The sequence below is a fragment of the Anser brachyrhynchus genome (genome assembly GCF_964034855.1).
Source record: "Anser brachyrhynchus genome assembly, chromosome: 26".
NCBI lineage: Eukaryota > Metazoa > Chordata > Aves > Anseriformes > Anatidae > Anser > Anser brachyrhynchus.
In genome coordinates, this window is record NC_137719.1 from 5,648,244 (window position 1) to 5,666,558 (window position 18,315).

At 37.9% G+C, this 18,315-nt stretch overlaps 1 protein-coding gene across 6 annotated transcripts in view; it reads left to right on the forward strand.

Moving 5' to 3' along the window:
• The first annotated feature begins 317 nt into the window (after nt 1–317).
• Nucleotides 318–18,315, forward strand: part of UNC5D (unc-5 netrin receptor D) — a 211,888-nt gene continuing 193,890 nt past the window's right edge. The window contains exons 1-6 of one of the 6 annotated variants that reach the window (XM_080568468.1): nt 318–516; nt 5,101–5,213; nt 5,887–6,246; nt 8,392–8,553; nt 9,113–9,254; nt 12,216–12,384. The gene's annotated coding sequence lies outside the window, so the exon portion shown is untranslated. The remainder of the gene's footprint in view (nt 517–5,100; nt 5,214–5,886; nt 6,247–8,391; nt 8,554–9,112; nt 9,255–12,215; nt 12,385–18,315) is intronic. The other 5 variants (XM_080568469.1, XM_080568470.1, XM_080568471.1 and 2 more) reach the window with 5 other exon arrangements.

Below are 18,315 nucleotides of genomic sequence, written 5' to 3' on the forward strand. Positions count from 1 at the left end.
ATTAAGTGGAAAATAATTATAACATCACCAATATTTTAAAAATCTTGTTACACTTTTTCTTTTCTTTGGGTAAGTGATTTACGGAACAATAATTAAATGTCAGGAAATGAATCACAGATGAGATACCGACATTTGATAGTGTTTTGTAAACAGACTAAATGAGTCCAGAGAGAGGTAGAAACTATTGATGTTTCCATAAAAAAATCTCCACAGAGCCTCTGAAAGGAGAATATGTTATTGAATGTAAATACAGGAACCTGATCAAGGAGGACTGTAATCTATTAGGGAGAGGAAGTGCTTTTGATTCCTGCTAATTTAAAAGTGAAGCTCAGGAGACCAATTCCCACCAGCTGTCATCACTTATAAAATAAGAGAGAGTTACCCCTTTTTTCTCCTTGTTTTTGCTCCCTACAAATTTTATGAATTGAGCAGTTAAGAGGTTTGAAGACTTCCACTCCTCCACAGCGATCTATGTGAAAACCAGCATGTCCCAGTCCAGCGTCAACGGGATGACAGGTGGGAGGGGAAGCTGCAAAGATTTAAGAATTGCTGATGATTTTTTAGAAGTATGTTACCCCTATGTACATTATAAGAACTGAAATGCCAGTATGTTCGGTAGATAGAACTAAATGGCTTCTTAGGGTCCCTGGTTCAGCTCCTGGTGTCCTGCCTGTAAAAGTTAAAATTGAACTGAAAAGAAAGGCAAATGGTAGAAAGACAATCGGAAGCACTAACATTTAACTGCAGTCATTTAGTTGCTGGCTGAGGCTAGAGTTAGGTAAAGGGTGAGTAATGATATCTTGATCACAATAAAGGAGGAAAATTTGCTTTTCCATATGAAAAAAAAGACCAAAAAATCTACATAAAGCTGTAATGCAGAGAAACACCCGCATAAACATGGTAAAGTAATAAAGAGAAGAAATAGGAGGAGGGAAGCAAGAAACATAGTAAAATTGCCATAAGTAGGTCAATGTTGAAAAACAGTTAAGTAAAATGACACGTTAAAATATATAATATAATCAAATTTTGAAAATACAGCATAAATGATGTAATGGAGAGAATACTGTTGAAGTAAATAGAACCATGAGGACAATAAATATAAAATAATAAAAATAGCAAAGGAAGTACAATGACAGATTTAATAAAATAATAAAAAGGCATAAATCTCATTGCCTGAATTATTGTTTTACTGTAAATTAGTTTAGCAAGTAGGTTTTGTCATGATGTATTTTCCCTATTCCTACATCTGTACTATAGACTCTGCAATGTTTAATCAGTAAGCAAACAGGTGCTATTAAAAACATTCCCCGAGAAAAATAAAATAGAAAAACATGAGTTCAGTCACTGTTTTAGCAAATAGCTTCAAAGGCATTAAGGCAAAACTGTGAGGAGTGTTTATCGAGTGTATTGGCACAGTTCTAGAACGATGAGGCTTAATTAAATGTAAGAGCGAACTGCAGTGCCTTCCCTGCATCAAGCCTTGGAAGGTAAGAGGATCGTGCACCCCCAGAAACCTCTGGCATAGCCACGGAATTCTTCCGAATTCACAGGTCTAGGCACACAACCCAAACAAAGTATATAATTTAAGCATGGATGCTGAGTTATGTCGTTTATCCTATGCGCTTTAGCTAATGTGAAAAAGAGAAGACACTTTTCTTTCTACTACCAGTTGTCTTTCTGTCTGTTTACGTGTAAGCCATCAGGTAGGATGTTTACATGGTGCTGTTAAATAAGTAAATTAGTATTTTATGCTACTTCTGATCCAAGGAATGGTATTCTTTAGTTTATAAAATGCTTAAATTAATAAGGCTTACGCAGAGCTGTGGTGAAAGTGACTTGGTCACACGTGTTAAGTGCACTGAAATGGGGAGCAACGTTCTCTGCCTCCTGAATATTTCAAACACACCGATGAATTGTGGCAGGTGCCTACATCCGTGCACTTTTTCAATCACAAACCAAGTTGAACGTGGCACTATGTACCAGGAGATATATAAAATCAAGTATATTGCTGATAGGGATTTCTTTGTTTTCACACCACTATTTCTCCAGGATGAAATATGCAGCTGTGATAAAAAAAAAAAAAAAAACATAGCAAAAGCTCCTTATGTGAGAGATTAAAAGTTAAAGTTGCTTTGTTTCTAATTTCCTTCTCTTCTATTTCAATACATCAAGTAAATGCAGCTGATTTTCATTCTGTCTAAACTCCAGCCTTAGTTTTTTTTGCATTAAACAGTAGAAATGTGGGTTTATGTCAAACAGTCCTTTAGTCAAGCACGAGGAACTAGGTCAGAGAGTTTCTAAAGAGGAATTTTACTCATGTAGAACATAAACATGCTTGCAGTTTCTTCTCCGTACCTTCCCGATTGACTCTAACTACAGAAAAGTTCATTTACTGTGATCAATATCACTTTACCTCGTGCCTCAATGAAAAAATACCTTCTGTAGTCAATAGCAATTAAAGAGACAGACAGGGACAGAAATACTGACGGAGGTGAAACCAAAGATTTATACCTGCTTACCATCTTTCCTGAATACGTAACGGAACAACTGCTAATTGTAAAATATCGTGTTAGTAAATGTTCATTGAGAAACCGCCTGGAGAGAGGATAATGCTTTCAGTGGTGCTGGAGACAAGATCTGGTTTGGGGCTGTAGTTCGCTCGCTTGCACAGGGTGAGTGCAGAGGAACCTCAGGAGCATCGGTGGCACCGTGCTAGGTCCACCCAGATGGAGATGGCAACAGGCTCTGTGCGTAGGGCCACGTTTCAGGCGTTGTGGAACTCTCTTACTTCTGATCCTGTAAAACTAATAATCTGGGGGATCAACTGTCTTTTTATTTTTTAACAGTGAGGATAATGAGTGACTTGAATAATTTATGTAGAGCTGGTGTGGTTAATTGGCACCTGTGTTCTTTAAATAGAAACGCTGTGTGTCTCTCAGGCATTTTCATCTGGTTTACAGGGAAATCGTCTCGCAGCGTTCTCTGGCCTGTTCTGTAGAGGTCAGGCTGTCTGGATCGTAATGGCTGTTATGGCCTTTCTAAATCTATGAACTGTGTCTTCTCTCCAGTCTCCCCAGATACAAGAGGAAGGCTTTGTAACCTCTTTAGTTTACGCACTCTGAGACCGCTCCATGCGTGAACCAAAGCATAGGAAATAAAGATGATCAGGCAATTTACTTCTAAAGCACACCCCGCATCTGAACTAGGATGCTAACCGAAAAGCCAGTACCATTCCAGACCCGTGAAGGGAGAACTAAAAAAGTAAAATCAAGAGCAATGAATATACTGTGTGATTTGGGTCATAAAGTACACACTGAGGAAATTCACCTTCCTGCAAAGGTCCTGTAAGAAATCCCATGGCAGCTGTACGTTGAAGGGCTCAAGGCTGTGTGTGCTGGCTAAAATACTGCAATTCCGAGTCAGTTTGAAAACCTAACCATAAGGGTTTAAAGATTCTTCAGGAAATTATGTTACTGTAATGAGTTAATTTAACCTGTAACACACTCCTTTCATAAAGCAGTTCCTTGCCATTATTAGAGCATTCATTTGTATTACAGGAGCGTGTGGCATTTATCATAGCAAAGCATTTCCTTGGGCTTCCATCAAACAACTAGAAAAATATCCTAACAACATATTAACATTGCCTCTCGTTCTATTTATGTTTTCTGAGCTGCTATGCAATATAACAAAGGCTGGCAAGACCTGTAACTACAGTAAAGAAAGTGGTAAAAAAAACAGCTTGCAATTACTTTGTGGACTGTCAGTTACTTCATGTTAACGTGGACCTGCTATTAACTGGCTACGTAAACCAGTTGATTTTTCACAACTGGAATCTGGTTTCAGTCTACTTGATTTTAAAAAAAAAAAAAGAAAAAAGTGAGGATCTGCTTGTTTAATGGTGCAGAAACCCTTCCCCCTAACTTGATATTAGACAATAAATTCGACATGAAAATTTTATTTAAGTGCTTTAAAAAGCAGAACTTGGTGTCATATATTTATTATCCTCTCTCTAGCTGCTTTTATTAGAATTACCAGTTTGTGATCTAGTGACTCTAATGACAGGATCATCAGGACATTCTCCTCACCACCCTTTTTGTATTAGAGCTGAAGTAAAAAGATAATAATGCAAGATTCAGTCAAGCGTTTCCTGCATTTCAAACTGTCATTTAAAATGTACAAACATTCCTGAGAAAGGGAGATTCTTTTCTTCTTCCATCCTTTTATTCCTTTGTGGTAACCTTCCCTAACAGTACCTTTGACAGCTAAACACGGTTTCTGACTTCTAATCAAAACTGCATGACTTCAGTCAGTTCTTCCTCCATCTCCCCATCCTTTGCCAATGCCTACCCTGTGAAAGTCATATTTAATGCCCCCACTGAAAGACTAGTTATCACATAATTATTTCTGCAGTCTCTCTGTTAAACCTTTGTTACTCCAGCAACGTATTTAAATGAGGTGGGGGAAGACTGTAATTGAAATGTATAGGAAATCTATAACTTGCAAATGGAAACACAAAAGGAAAGGAGTGTAAGTGGTGCAGAATGGAAGCACCACCTTGTGAGCTTCTGATGACCTTTTAGAGGAAACAGAAATGATAATTATGTGCTGTATGGCTGCAAAGCTTCTCAACAGAAATGTGTGAGTGTGGATCTCAGAAAGAACACTTTAAAAAATTCTGCAGGCTACATCTAAATATCATGATTGTCCATTTGGGAAAAAAAAAAAAAACACAACAAAACAAAAAAAAACCACAGCCATCAGAATTCCTGTGTGATGGTTTTTCCCAGTATAAATCCACTGGTTTTCTGCCTTAAAGATGTATTTCAATATCCATCAGTTCTCTGAAGTCAAGAATGGAGGAGTTTAGAAGCTGGATTTTTGATTCACTCCCATCCATAGCAACTAACAAGCTTGACAATATGCAGCAATTTCTTCTTAAAACTTCACATTTAATATTCTTCACTAAAAGCCCTCTTCTGTTTGTCTAGTGCAAGCCGAGACAGGTAAAGCAAATTAATTAAATCTTCTTTCATTGACAGTATGATGAAATCTTACTGCTATTGTCTGAAAGCTGATGCATCCTCTTATCCCTTTGTTCAGAATCTGATGCAGTGAAACATCCTGTTTATTTGATGGCAGGAATGAGGAAGGTGCTCTCTGCAAAGGAGAACAGTGGGTACTTTGTCGGCTACCACCACTCAAGTGAAATCCAGGTCATGTCGATTTCAGACCTTTTTATTAGTCACTGCATTCTGTATTTCATGCATGCATTATTTCCATTGTGTCTTTTTCACTTACTGTGGTATGTATGAAGCAGCAGACAGAGATTTGTGTGTATAGAACAATGCAAAAGCATTATGGTGAAATAACAGTGAAATAGTACTAACATAACATTACTTCAATAAATTGTGAGAAGTAAGTAATGCCAATAAAAGAGCCTTTGTATCAGTATAACATCAATGCTAGGGAGTGTATTAATCTCACAGTAACTATTAAGAAATAGAGCAATGCAGAAACTATACAAAGGAACCGTTACTGAAAGAATGAGATACCAGCTGTTGTGAAACCTGTGGAAAGTATTTTGAACCAAGTAACTATTAAAGACCCCTTCCACACAACCTTCCCTACCGAACATGTGCAAATAAAGCAGAGGTCCAGCACTTTCCCCAGCCTTACTTTTCACACTACACGCAGGCTGCTTTAGAATAATACCTGTATATTTTACGCTCAGCTTCAGAATGCTGTTAGACAGATTTTTTCAAATGTTTTATTCATGTGTCACTTGACTGTTCATTTGCTAAGGGTTTACAAATGCTTCATCAATTATTAACATTCCTGATACCTACTTGTTATTTTGTTGTTGTTGCTTTTTTCTTTTTTTTAAAGGAGGTGTTGGGGGGAAGAGAACACTACAAAATTAAGAAAACAGAATAAAATAGGAATTAAATAATTTACATCTACTTACTGCATATATCCAACTTAATTTTTAAAGGAAAACAGTTATACTAGAGAAAATTGAATTAAGTGTTTCCAGTTGTTTCCAAGAAGCACAGAACACCTATGTTCTTTCCTGGTGCATGCAGTATGCTAAAGAGATCACTTAGTATGCTCTCAAGAAAGAGAATACGCAGAAGACTGTTTGAAAACAATCCAAGGAATGAAGATCACATCACCTTAGTAAAAAAGTGAAGAGATGTGCTCTTGCATCTGAAGAGATATGTATCTTAGTGCCTAAAAAAGGACAAGGTATCTAATGTGATGTCTGTCTTTCAAACCCTCATGTCTCTGAGAAACTTCTGTTGCTTTTCCATTGGTACAGCTCTATGAATAAATATAGTGGCAAAACTGAGACTTAAGGACATTCTGATATATTTACCAAAGTCTTCCTTGTCTGCCTGCTTAACCTCTGCAAAGGAGTGGTACAACTTTTCCCTCTCCCATTACAGTGCTAATTCCACCATTTTGGAGAAACACAAATCTTTTGGTTTTGTTTTCCAAAGTCAACAGAATAATGACACGTAGAGTTTTCATTAGCTATTTATAAATACATTTATAAACTATTTAATAACTGCTACTTCCAAAAGGAAAATAGGAGAGTTTCTTGCTTCCCCAAAAGAATAAACTGAAAACAAAATGTTGCAGAGCTGACTAAAAACTTGCACTTCTGGAATAGCAGCCTTTCCACAAATGCCTTCAAAGTTGGTCTGTTCTCTTGTCCCTTCGAAAAATTGTTTGGGAAATCTGCAGTTCTCAATGCTGAAAGCCCTGTTTTGCTGAGCAAATCGATACATGGGATTTCTTTCTACAAAGCCCTTTGAAGCTAGAGCAATTGTCTCGATGGGCTCTGACTCACTCCCAGGAAGAGCACGATCAATTATCTAATCGCATGAAAACAAAGTACAGGACCAAGCGCAGGCAGCATGCAGTGCCATCGCTGGTGCTGGGCAGCACAATAATGTCTCGCGCAAAGTACGGCGACAAAATACAGCAGTGATTATAAAAACGGCAGCCTGTTTTTAAAAGCTGACAGTGGCCTTTCGAAGGGAGCAGAACATTAAACATGCGGGTAGTTACGCAGACCGCGATATGCGTTGCGCATGATGCTGTTGCTGTTAAGGACTGGAGATGGAGGCTGGAGGCTGCCCTGCCAGGCCTCACCTCCTGTGAGCAGAGTCCCCAGGATGCATTCAAAGCCAGGCTGGACGTGTTTCTGGGCAGCCTGCTCGAGTGGTTGGCAACCCTGCCAGAGCAGGGGGGTTGAAACTAGATGATCTTTAAGGTCCTTTTCAAGCCAGGCCATTCTATGATGCTGTGATTCTATGATTCTGTGCCCCATAGGCCACAGATTCCACTGTTTAGTATTTTTTCCCCTCAGAGTTGGGTGCTCCAGGCTCCGCCTGGGCTCTGCTGACTGGGAAGAGGAGGCCTCAGACAACAGCAGGCCTAAAGCTCACCAGCCAGGCCCCAGGAGCTCAACACGCCAACGGATTTCTCTTTGGGGGGTAAAAGAGCAGAGATGCGATGATTTGTTCAGTGCTGATAGCATTCTTGCTAACAGAATGTGATAGTTTTGGTTTGGATGTGACTCTCCAGGCTTCATTCATGCCTCAGGCTAAGGTATGGACTTCCCCTCAGGCTGCTCCCTCCTCTGCCGCTCCCTGGTCCCTTTAGTATTTTCTTACTCAAATCCACAGACAGGTTGGAATCCGTCTTTACTCTGAGTCATATGCACATTCACTTTCCAATCTCTTCTCTGTATGTTATCAAATAAAAGGTTAATTTCATAATCATTTTGCAAGAGGCAAAAATGCCAACACCCACCTCTTTTTATTTTAGGCTGTTTTATAGTTAAATAGAGCTATGTTTGTTATTTCATGCCACAAAATGAAATAGACTGATGTGGGGTTTTTTTGTTGGGTTTGTAATCTCACAAACGTATGGCAAATACTCTCAACAAATAGCAAGGAGTACTTGTTAATGGAAGAGTTAGTTACAGGACACATTCCGGCTGGCTCGCAGACTTTGGCTACCCTTTCCTAGAGGAGCCAGAGGAGCTGACCTGCCCGAGTGTGCTTTGGGTTGAGGAGTGAGGAGAGCATCTGGATGTGCCGCCAGCCCGAGCTGCAGGTTTGAATCCCTGCTGGTGAGCTCGGGATGTCTGGTGTGTTTATCTCAGCCACTCGGCGGTTTTACTACTCCCTGGAAATGCAGCCAAAGGCAAGGCAGCGTGCTGATAGCATGCTTTGTTGGTCTTCCTCACCGTTAGTAATGGACTTAGAGAAATGAGTTGTTACGCTAATTATCAAGGTTAAAATGGGATGCTCTTGGAAGGCTGGGGTTCTGCCTTTCTGGCCAGGCCTGTGAATTTCCTTCCCTTCTTTCCTTGCCTAGGGATTTTGCTGCCCACTGACTTTGGCTTCCCTGAATCACCTTCCCACTTTCCCTGAGTACTTGGATCCAAGGAGCAGGCTGACCACGAGGAGCACTCATGCCAAGGCAGATGTGTGGTGCTGCTGATCGTGCCAGGAGTCTGGGGCTGTTTGTTAATCGACGGTATGTAAGGGCGGTGGGGAGCTCTGTGAGAAACAGGCCTTGATGCATTGCCCCATACCCCTTGAATTTTAAGACCTAAGTGAATGCGTGGCTTTTGCAAACTGACCCAGCTGATCCAAATCTAGCCCCTGTTGGGCAGATATCTAGACCACAGAAGCTATCAACTAAGCTAAGCTGACATTCATTAGTTTTCTTGTCAGCAGTTTCTGAAATGATGCTATCTCCAGGGTGGAACATAGCAGCTAATTAATAGTATTTAATTTACAGTGTCATTGTGATACCCCCACTAATACATAATTGCAACAACATTATTAACAAAAATATTAATCCTCTTTGTCACCCAGAATGTTTCTCAAATCATTCTGTAGCTGATCAGATTTGTCAGTCTGGCACAAAAGAAACCAACATTATTTTTGTTATTCTTAGATGCAGCTGAGCTTATTGTTTGTTTGTTTTTAAATGATTGCCTTCAACTTCTAAAATCCAGATTTTTCATTTTAACCTAAATTGTGTTTTATGATATAAATATATACTTTTCAACTAACTCTTATACTTACAGGCAACCAATTATTATACCAGGGGAGCCCGGAGTTAATATTTTTGGTTTCAAAGCTTCACTTTATTTGAGACTCTATAAATAAAATTCTCATGAAGTATTTATACACCCTAACCGAGCTCAGAGGAAGAAACAGAAGTAATGGGTAAGTAATGGAGATACTATTTGTGCTTTTACGTCTTAAGAACAGACTGTGTTTTTAAACCCGCTTGAATTTTTAAATGAAAAGTAAAGCTTAGTTTTCGCATTAAAATGAGACTCATTCAGTGTGGGGGAGATGCTGCATTTGTTAACTCTTTTTTCACAGTGATCTGGTTTTGTAGATTTGAAGTAATTTTTACTGGATTTATACCTGCAGCTAGCTCTATATAAGAGACAAGCTGCCTTATATCCCTCTCCTATATAGGTGCATACTTCTTATAGATGTCTGTATTTGTATTCATAAATACATACCCATATAGCAGGTTAGTCACTTGCTAATTTCTCTAGCTATGTCACTAAATACATTGTGGACCTTACTAATTCCTCACCTCCTCATTGTGGTGATGTCACCTGGCCTCTGCTGTTTCAGTGACGTGTATTCAGCGTCTGAAACCTTTCTACAGGTGGTTTTGGATAGATTTTTGTGTAGTCCCAATAGCAATGAAAACTCTTTGCTGTTTTCTAATCTAATATGTACATGATTTACTGGCATGTATGTGGTACTTATCATGGTGGGAACAGATATGAAATGTTTCCATAGCTTTCATCACACTCATTTGGGTTGGAATTTGTCTTCCTCATTGTGCAGCGGCATTTGTTCCATTAGCTGCTATCCCAGTCTTGCACCAATAAGTTTTTTGTATCAGAAGATGCTGTCAACTGTGCTCTCTGTCTTTGGACTGAATTTGCAAATTGCCAAATACCTTCAGCTCTTATTTGCAGCAGTGAGAACTAAGTTCACAGCCCATTTCTGGTATAGGACTTGAAGTAAACCAAATTCATAAGTGCAACTAACTGCAACTCTAAAACAGGTAATTGCGTCTGCCTGAGATGATATAGTTCACATATATATTTATAACTCTGATCTTAAAAACTTTATTTAATTAGAATTTAGCCTTTTTTTTTTTCTGAGATTTTTTTTTCTGTATACTTCTGCTACTCTCACTGTTTCTAATTTTTATTTTAGGGTTTCTTTCTCCATACAGGGTTTGTTTTTGGTGACCCTTCAGTGCCTTCTAAAGACATTTCCTACATGCATTGAATATGATTTGATTTAGCCCTTCTTTTACCCGTTTTATAAATGTTTCTGAAACACACGGGTGTAACAATAAGCTATGATTCAGCACATTTCCATCACATAGAAATCAAATTTCAGTGGCTCTGATTACTCCTTATTGTACTGAGATCAATAGATGGGAGAACCCTTAACCTAGCAGCATGCCAGAGTGCCCGACATGTATTCATAAGAAGAGTCTATAAATTCAATAGAAATACTAGGTTGAAGGGGCATTCATGCTTTGAATAGCAAGGTTTGTGGGTTGATTTTTTTTTTTTTAAGCTTTTCTACCTTGCTTTACACAAATTGGATTTCGAAAAAGGCTTTGAGTCCTTCAGAGTTTGTACTTTGTAGCTGGGTAAAAAAAGAGATATAGATTGTTATACAATATCTACCAAAATAACAGTTCTCTAGTGACTGAATGACACTTCATTTATATTCCCCAATTACAACATTAATTCTAAATTTCACTTGTTAAAACTGCTTTCCCATTCTGAGGCTCTATATTGCACAACATATGACATTACAATGTATTGTATTTCATTAAAAAAATAATTTCTAAACTAGATTGATATATACTCAAGTCAGAAGGGGCCCCACATTCCTTTTTAAACTCAGTGATAGGAATCGGGAATAGTCTATTGTTTCCACTGGAACTAATGTAGATTTTAGCAGTACAAAGAAGAGCAGGACTTGACCCTCACTGCAACGATGGATGGGAAAAATGTTATGTCACTATTTGCAGTACTACATACCACTCTAATAAATTAAATGTTGTACCTTACATTTAAATTCATTTTTATATAGAATTTTTCAGTCAATAACTGAATTAAAGGATGCAATTTTGTCATAAAACTTAAAAACTATATGATTTTTCCAAGTTAGCATTTCATTTAGGATAAGCTATTGGATTTGTACAGAAAAATAAGATCCAAGCCAGTTTAGTTTCTTTGAAATATTTCTTATCTTTTCTGTGCTATTGTTATTTTTATGTTTCAAATGATGTTAATTAATATATTTCAGAAACTTGAAGGTGGCAATATCGGTGGTTTATGCAGAAATATGCATCCTATATCCTTGCTCCTAAGAGCCTGCGTTCCTACTGGATGAAATCCGTATTTGTTAGGGGAGCAAACACCATTCTTTTGTACCAGTAAAGCTCATCTTTGCTTTACTTCCTCTCTGCAACAAAAATGTATGTCATTTATACAGCCTGAGAAATTAGTGTTCCACCTTCCTTTTCAGGAGAAATTCTGTCTACAAGATGTGTCTAAAAGAATCAGAATCATAGAATGGCTTGGGTTGGAGGGTTGTTTAAGATTTTGCTGCTGAAATCCTTTGACCCTTCTGCTTCTGTGAAGAAAAAAAATATCAAATCTGTTTTTATTTATTGAAAAATGGCCTCTTAAGAGCTGATGAAATTGTGTTACTGAGATGTATACTTTGATGAATTTGCACATATGTATGGGATTTGTGAGGAAGGAACAAGAATACTTCCTTTTGGCAGGTATTACGTCTTTCTCTTTCATGGAGTATAATGGTTTTTTTCAAAGACATGAAATCAAAAGCCTCCTGCCAAAGGCAGCTTTGTGTGGTAGCTGGTTTAATTTTTCTTGAAAATTTTGCCATGGGCTATTTTGAAAAGTACGTTGCTGTTGAGGGTGCAGAGCAACACATTTGTTTCACATGAATGGTGGCAAATTCCAAGACTGACTTATGCGTTTCCCTATGGTTTTCTAGCATTGGTTTCTGAGAGAGCCAGACATTGTTATGTGTACATTGAGACGACATTGCTGACTCCAGCTATTAAAGATTTATTTGGCTTGAGAACATGTTTTGGTTTTGCAGATGATTTCAAATGGCAAGGAGGCTGAATGCTGGCACAACAGATAGTACCGTGTGATCCTGATGAGCTACCTGATAGTGAAGACAAAGTAAAAACAACCTTGATTTCTGCATGCGTGTTATTGCAGGCCTTCTGAGCAAGCAGTGGCTGAACTAAAACTGCATTTCACAGGTAATTCTTATCAGTTTATTTACCGTAACTTAAGTCTTGTGATGTTCACATTTTTTGAAATGAAAGTCAACGTGAAGTTTGTCTGATCACCCTAAAGTCATTTCATATATTGAAATATCTAGTTCAGGATTCGTTCAACTCCACTCATGCATCAGTGCTTGAATATGTTAGCTTAACCAAGAAGATAAAGCACTTGTACTGTTTTTCAAGGCTGGAACTGGATGTTAGAGCTTCTGGGTACTTCATTCCTTGGGTGAGGGCAAAAAGACAGTGGTGGATCTGATCTTCACCGTAGATGATCCATCAGTGTACAGTTCTGTTGGATGTTATGCCCCTGGGCAGGTACAAACACAGACCTCTGGCTACATGATTTTCTGCAAGAGTTTGCAGTTCTGGTAATCAAAATTGTTTCCTATTTATATAGGAAATATATAAAGTGCAGCACCCAGTTCACCATAATAAAGAGGTGAGTCTTCTCTGTTAGAAACTCACACCTTGAGAATAAGCAAACATTTTAGACCATGTCTGCAGCCCGGTAAGCAATTATTTAATCACAGCAGTATAGCTGAGCATTGCAGTCTTCTGTACTCCTAAAGTGTAATATTTAGTAAGGAGACAATAACTAGATAAACATATAAATGATACAGCATAATGCCTTTCTGTCCTGAATCATCACAAGGCTCAATATATAGATCATGTAATGATTTCATTCAGGAGCATAATAAAAGTCAGATTGGTTTCTGAGAGACAGTTACATATGGTAATCTGTTTTACTGCCCTCTCCTACTGACCATATTTGCAATGTAATATTAGTTTTGCTAGTGGGATTCTGGTAGTGGGGCTCTTGTAGACATATATATGTATATATAGTTTATATTTACTGAACCATTATGAAAACTGAGTTGTAAAGTTCTAAGAGAAAAGGGTTTGTAAATATTTAAAGTACGGTGCACTGGTAATGGCTATAAATTCAGGTGTAGCATATTTTTCTCTTTGTTAAAGAAGATTTCAATGGTTATATTTTCAAAATATGCTCAGAAGATTTTAACTTTATGGACCTCATTAAGTCAAGAATACCACATTCCTAATAGCAGAAAAGAGGCGGGTTTTATTGTAAAGATGCAGAAGTGGGCCTCTAGGGCAACAGTTTCCTGTACTCTTGGGCATATTACTCTGACTCGTCATCAAACATACCTTTGAAATAGGGTCAGTAAAATGTCCTTTTGTCTCGCTTGTTCCGGTTGTAAATTATTTGGGGGCAGAATCTATGTTCTAAAATATTAAATGCACAAGACCTACTCCAATGATTTATGCTGGAGTCATTAAGTACTACTGAAATAGTATTGTTTAGCTTAAAAAGCAATAATTAAGCAGTTTTGTAAACCGAAGTTTGATTTGCGAATATAAGTCAATTTTGATAAACGTTTCATTAAGTCCTTACAATTTTTTTCTGAGGTGATATGCTCACCATTTTACAGATTAGAGAACTGAAATGCACAAAAATAGAGAAAAATTGTTGCAGGTATACACTGTTTATTATTTTGATACTCAGTATAGTGGGGGGCTGAGCAGGCTAGACTCAACAAAAGTCTGGAGCCTGAAGCACTGAGTCACATCTTCCACAGGCATTCTTATAATGATGCTCATCACTGATGTAGCCCATGCTGGTAATACCAAATTACTGAACAGAGATTGAAACTCACAGCGAACATGGTGGGGTATTGCTTTGCAGGTTTATGACCAGGGTAAGCGTCCTTTGTGGAACAATAAAAACAGGAAATACATTTAAGCAGTTTGAATTAAACTATCCAGAAATAAGGGGAATATATACTGATTCCTGTTGTCATTTGTGACTCAGTCTACGTCTTTGTACATCTCTGCTAAGTTTTACACTAAGTTCCATATATGCATATGTAGAAGAATAACCTGTCAGTCATTGTATTCAGTGCTTGATTATTCAAGAATTTTTAGTAAGAGCTGCTCTTCTGCTTTTCACAGTTGCTGATGCTGCCTTGCTAATCTGAATGTATTCAATACAATTAGAAAAACACTTCAGGAACTTGAATGGTCCCAGTCTGATTGCTTTATCACTGATATAGCTGATTGACCTATTTCCATGCAGCTTAAAACACCAGCTAGCAACCTTTTCTCCTGGATCAAGCTGACATGCACTTTACAGATGATCATTGTCTTCTCATTGCTGGGTTATGTATTCAGCAGGTCAGCTTTTTTCCATATTTAGCACTTCTCATTAAACACAATAGTACATCTCTTTCAGAGATGTTGCAAAACACTTCATGGAGAATATTTTCATCAGAACAGAATTCCTTTTCTACTTACTTATTGTCCAGAAAAAGACATTAAATACCTGAAATTATTAAGCATATTTCTGGTCACAAGAGAAAAGAGATTGATAATTTTCTTTGGCTTCTCTTATACAGATATCTTAGGAATTCTAGTGCAAAGTATTTTTTTTTAATTTATTTTTGGAATTACACACATGCTCTTTTGCATGCTCTTTTATTAATGTGTGGTCTAAAAAATTCAGAGTTCTGAGTGGACCTTGTTTTGATAGTGTTTGGCAGGCCTGGAATCATGTACTGTCCTCATTTTATCTAAAGCAGAATAACACAAAAGTTAAAGAAGACTTTCACAAGGTCACAAGAGAAATTAGCTTTTCTGCATCAAGACTTATAGGTCTTACAGGACTATACTTCTTCCTTGAAGTAGTTTCTTGTCAAATAGAAGAACCTCAGGAACATTTTTAGGTATACACCTTTAAATTAGAAGAGTTGTTGAAGACAGTAGAAACAAGGGATATTAAGAAAACAGTTGGTTTCATCTACTGTAAATGTGCCTGTGGGTTGGTATAGCCACCAATGTGCTTTTTTTATTGTTATTTTTCTTTCTTGTCTGCCTGCTTTCTTTTTTTCCATTGCTACAGCATGTCTTCATTGGCTAAATCAATCTTTCCTGTCCTTCTGTTTTTTATTAAAACCATTGTTGCCTTTTGTTGTATGTCCAGAATTGATCCCTTGTGATGAGGAAAGGTTGGGCGGAGGGAGGGCCATAAATAGAGTAAATCACAGCCAAAAGAGCGTGATATTTAACAGCTTGGGTTTGCAGCAGTAAAGGGCAAATTCGCAGGTGTCACATAGAGTGCTTTCATCGCCCAGAGGGGCAATTCCAACAAGGACTGCCTGCTGCAAAGTACAATGGTGTGAGGTGATTCGGGGGTCACCTGCACACAGTTCTCTTGATGGATTGCAGAAACTTTCTCTTGTACTGATCTTAGCTACATCCTCGCTGCCTGGGGTTTTCTGACAGGCCCTTTCTTCTGTCAGTAATGGACTCTTGCCTCCTGTTCAGTATCTTTTTCAAGGTAGTTACAGAAAATCCCCTGTGATCTATCGCATAGAGCTGGCAATCCAAAGAATTGTGCCCATGGTGTACTACTTTATTCTTTGCTCTCTCCAAAGCAGTTGACCCTTTTGCAACATTGGCAGTTGGATTAATGTACGCAATATGCACTTTGCAGATAATGCTATTGACTACATCTTCATGTACTGAGGGAAGGGAATCCAGGAAGGTAAATGGGATTTCTGGTGACTGGGAGGAATGTGATTAACTGCCTGATCTAATGCCCGCTGAAGTGAGCAGAATGATTCTGGCTAATTCCATTGGACATTGAAGCAAAGCCTTTTTGGACTGGAACTCAAACCTCAAACAGTAAATTTTAGTAGCAGCAAAACTGAAGGGACGAAAGGGGTAAACTTCACATGGTAGTTATAGCAGAGTAAAGCTGAAATACTGTATGAGGTCTTTCTAGCAGCGGTCATTGATAAGAATTGGACCACTGAATCTTTGCCAAGGCACCATAAGAAAACAAAAAAAAGAGTTTTAACATTAGAAAGCTTTTGTTCTTTAGTAACTGTGGACAAATAGTGCCCACACATGTGCACAATTTGGAAAACTTACAGGCAAAATGTTGGAACTGGAGTTCTTCCAAATTTAGATAATGTACACCAGAATTTAACCTCTTGGCTTAACAGAATGGGTAATAAATGGCATTTGTTTTTGTGCCAGCAATTTCAAGGAATTCCACATCCACTGATACGTGGCAGTAAGCACTTCTTTTTCCTGAAGTAAGAGAAATAATAGAGGCGTAAAGAGACACAGTACAACTGCTCTTCAGATATTTCATTTCTGTAAAACTGGTGCAGCTCAGAACTCTACGCCAATTAAAAATAAGTGAATTACAAAGAAAAATCAGCTGCGAGAACATGGACTAATTGGACTGGAAGGGGAAAAATAATAAAGTGGATACATATTTTGAGAAGTGCTCACAATAAATAAAAAGGAGAGACACTTTGCAGCCTCTCCATTTTCGCTTTATATAGAGTGATGCTCAAGGCAGGGTGATTCATGTGATGAAATAGAGGATCTGAGCAGATAATAGTTTGCCAATTCCCTGAGCTGCTTGCAGGACACAGAAGGTTGTCCAATTAATCCCTCTTGTTTGGATTAATCATGCCAGCCTGTTCTATAGCAGAGGCAGCAACCAAACAAGAACAGAAGAGATGACTCCTAGGCAGAATTTCACTCAGGAAAGGACTTTGGACAAAATCTGTATCCTGAATTTGTGCAATAATATTAATAAAGAGAAATCCCTTTCCTATTCATGTCCAATCAATATCATATATGAATTTATACAAATCATATTGAATAAGCTCATAAATTCTGATCAAGTATAATAGTCACAAATTATCACCTCTTTTTATGTTGAGCTTTATGCAGCACCCCTGCTTACACCTTTAGTCCTGCAGACCTTTCATGGTTCCTTCTTCATCCTTTGCATCTTTCCCATAACTGTTTTTTTTTTTTTTTCCAACCTCTTTCATGCTGGTCCCTCTTCCTAAAGCACAACTGGTCTTTCTTGGATGTTACTCTTATTCTCTGCTCATAGATCCACTGAAGTCCTTTAAAATTCTCTCCATAATTTTAAGGAAAAGCTGTAGAAAAACACCATAAACTAACCCACAACTCCAACACAGATTCCAAGGTTTATGACCTGATGAAATGACCTTATTGAAATAAGCTCAGAGCACAATGGGCATAAAATACAAGTTTATGTTAATGGGTGGCTGTGGAAGTAAACATGTCAACAAAATAAATTTCTGTTTTACAAACATAGTTTTCCTTCAGGACAGAGATTGAAATAAAGAATTGTCCCTTCTACAATGGACACAATAGCATTGTTACCCCACATACATCTGTTCTGCATTATTCTGTTATTCATGCATCTTCTGAATACTTGGGAAGTATTCAGATACCACAAAAACAAGGCCAGAAGAAGACGACACAAGATAGGACTAGACAAGTTGTGTTTCTTTTTCTTTATATATAATTTTTTTTCTTTATATATATATTTTCTTTTATATAAAAAAGTGTGGTTACTGCCATTTGTACCATTCTATACACATTTTATACAAATTGATCATTGTTCTGTTGTAAAATAGCTGGGTTTAGTGTATATGTGGAGGATATCCTACGGCATGGAAGCGCCCCCTGGAAATGAGTGTATTCTTTAAAGGTGTCTCAGCCCCAGTCTTGCTTTAGCTGCATTAACTGCAAACACATGAAGGCTTCAGGAAACCGGAAGATTAAAAAGTCAGTGGAAATCTACACCCTACATCACTCTATTCGCAAACACATTTTGAAGATTAGAAAGAAATAGTTGCATAAATTGTAGTGAATAAGCTTTTTGCTTGGTTCTTTTCCCAATCTGCTATTTGTTGTGAGCGCGTGCACACACACAGATGCACATACTTAGATTAATATAACTACCTGAAGCAATACTGAGTTGCTAAATATTTTATGAGCCTGTGGAAGGTTAGTCATTATGCATGTTCCTCGGAGTGTCTCATTCAC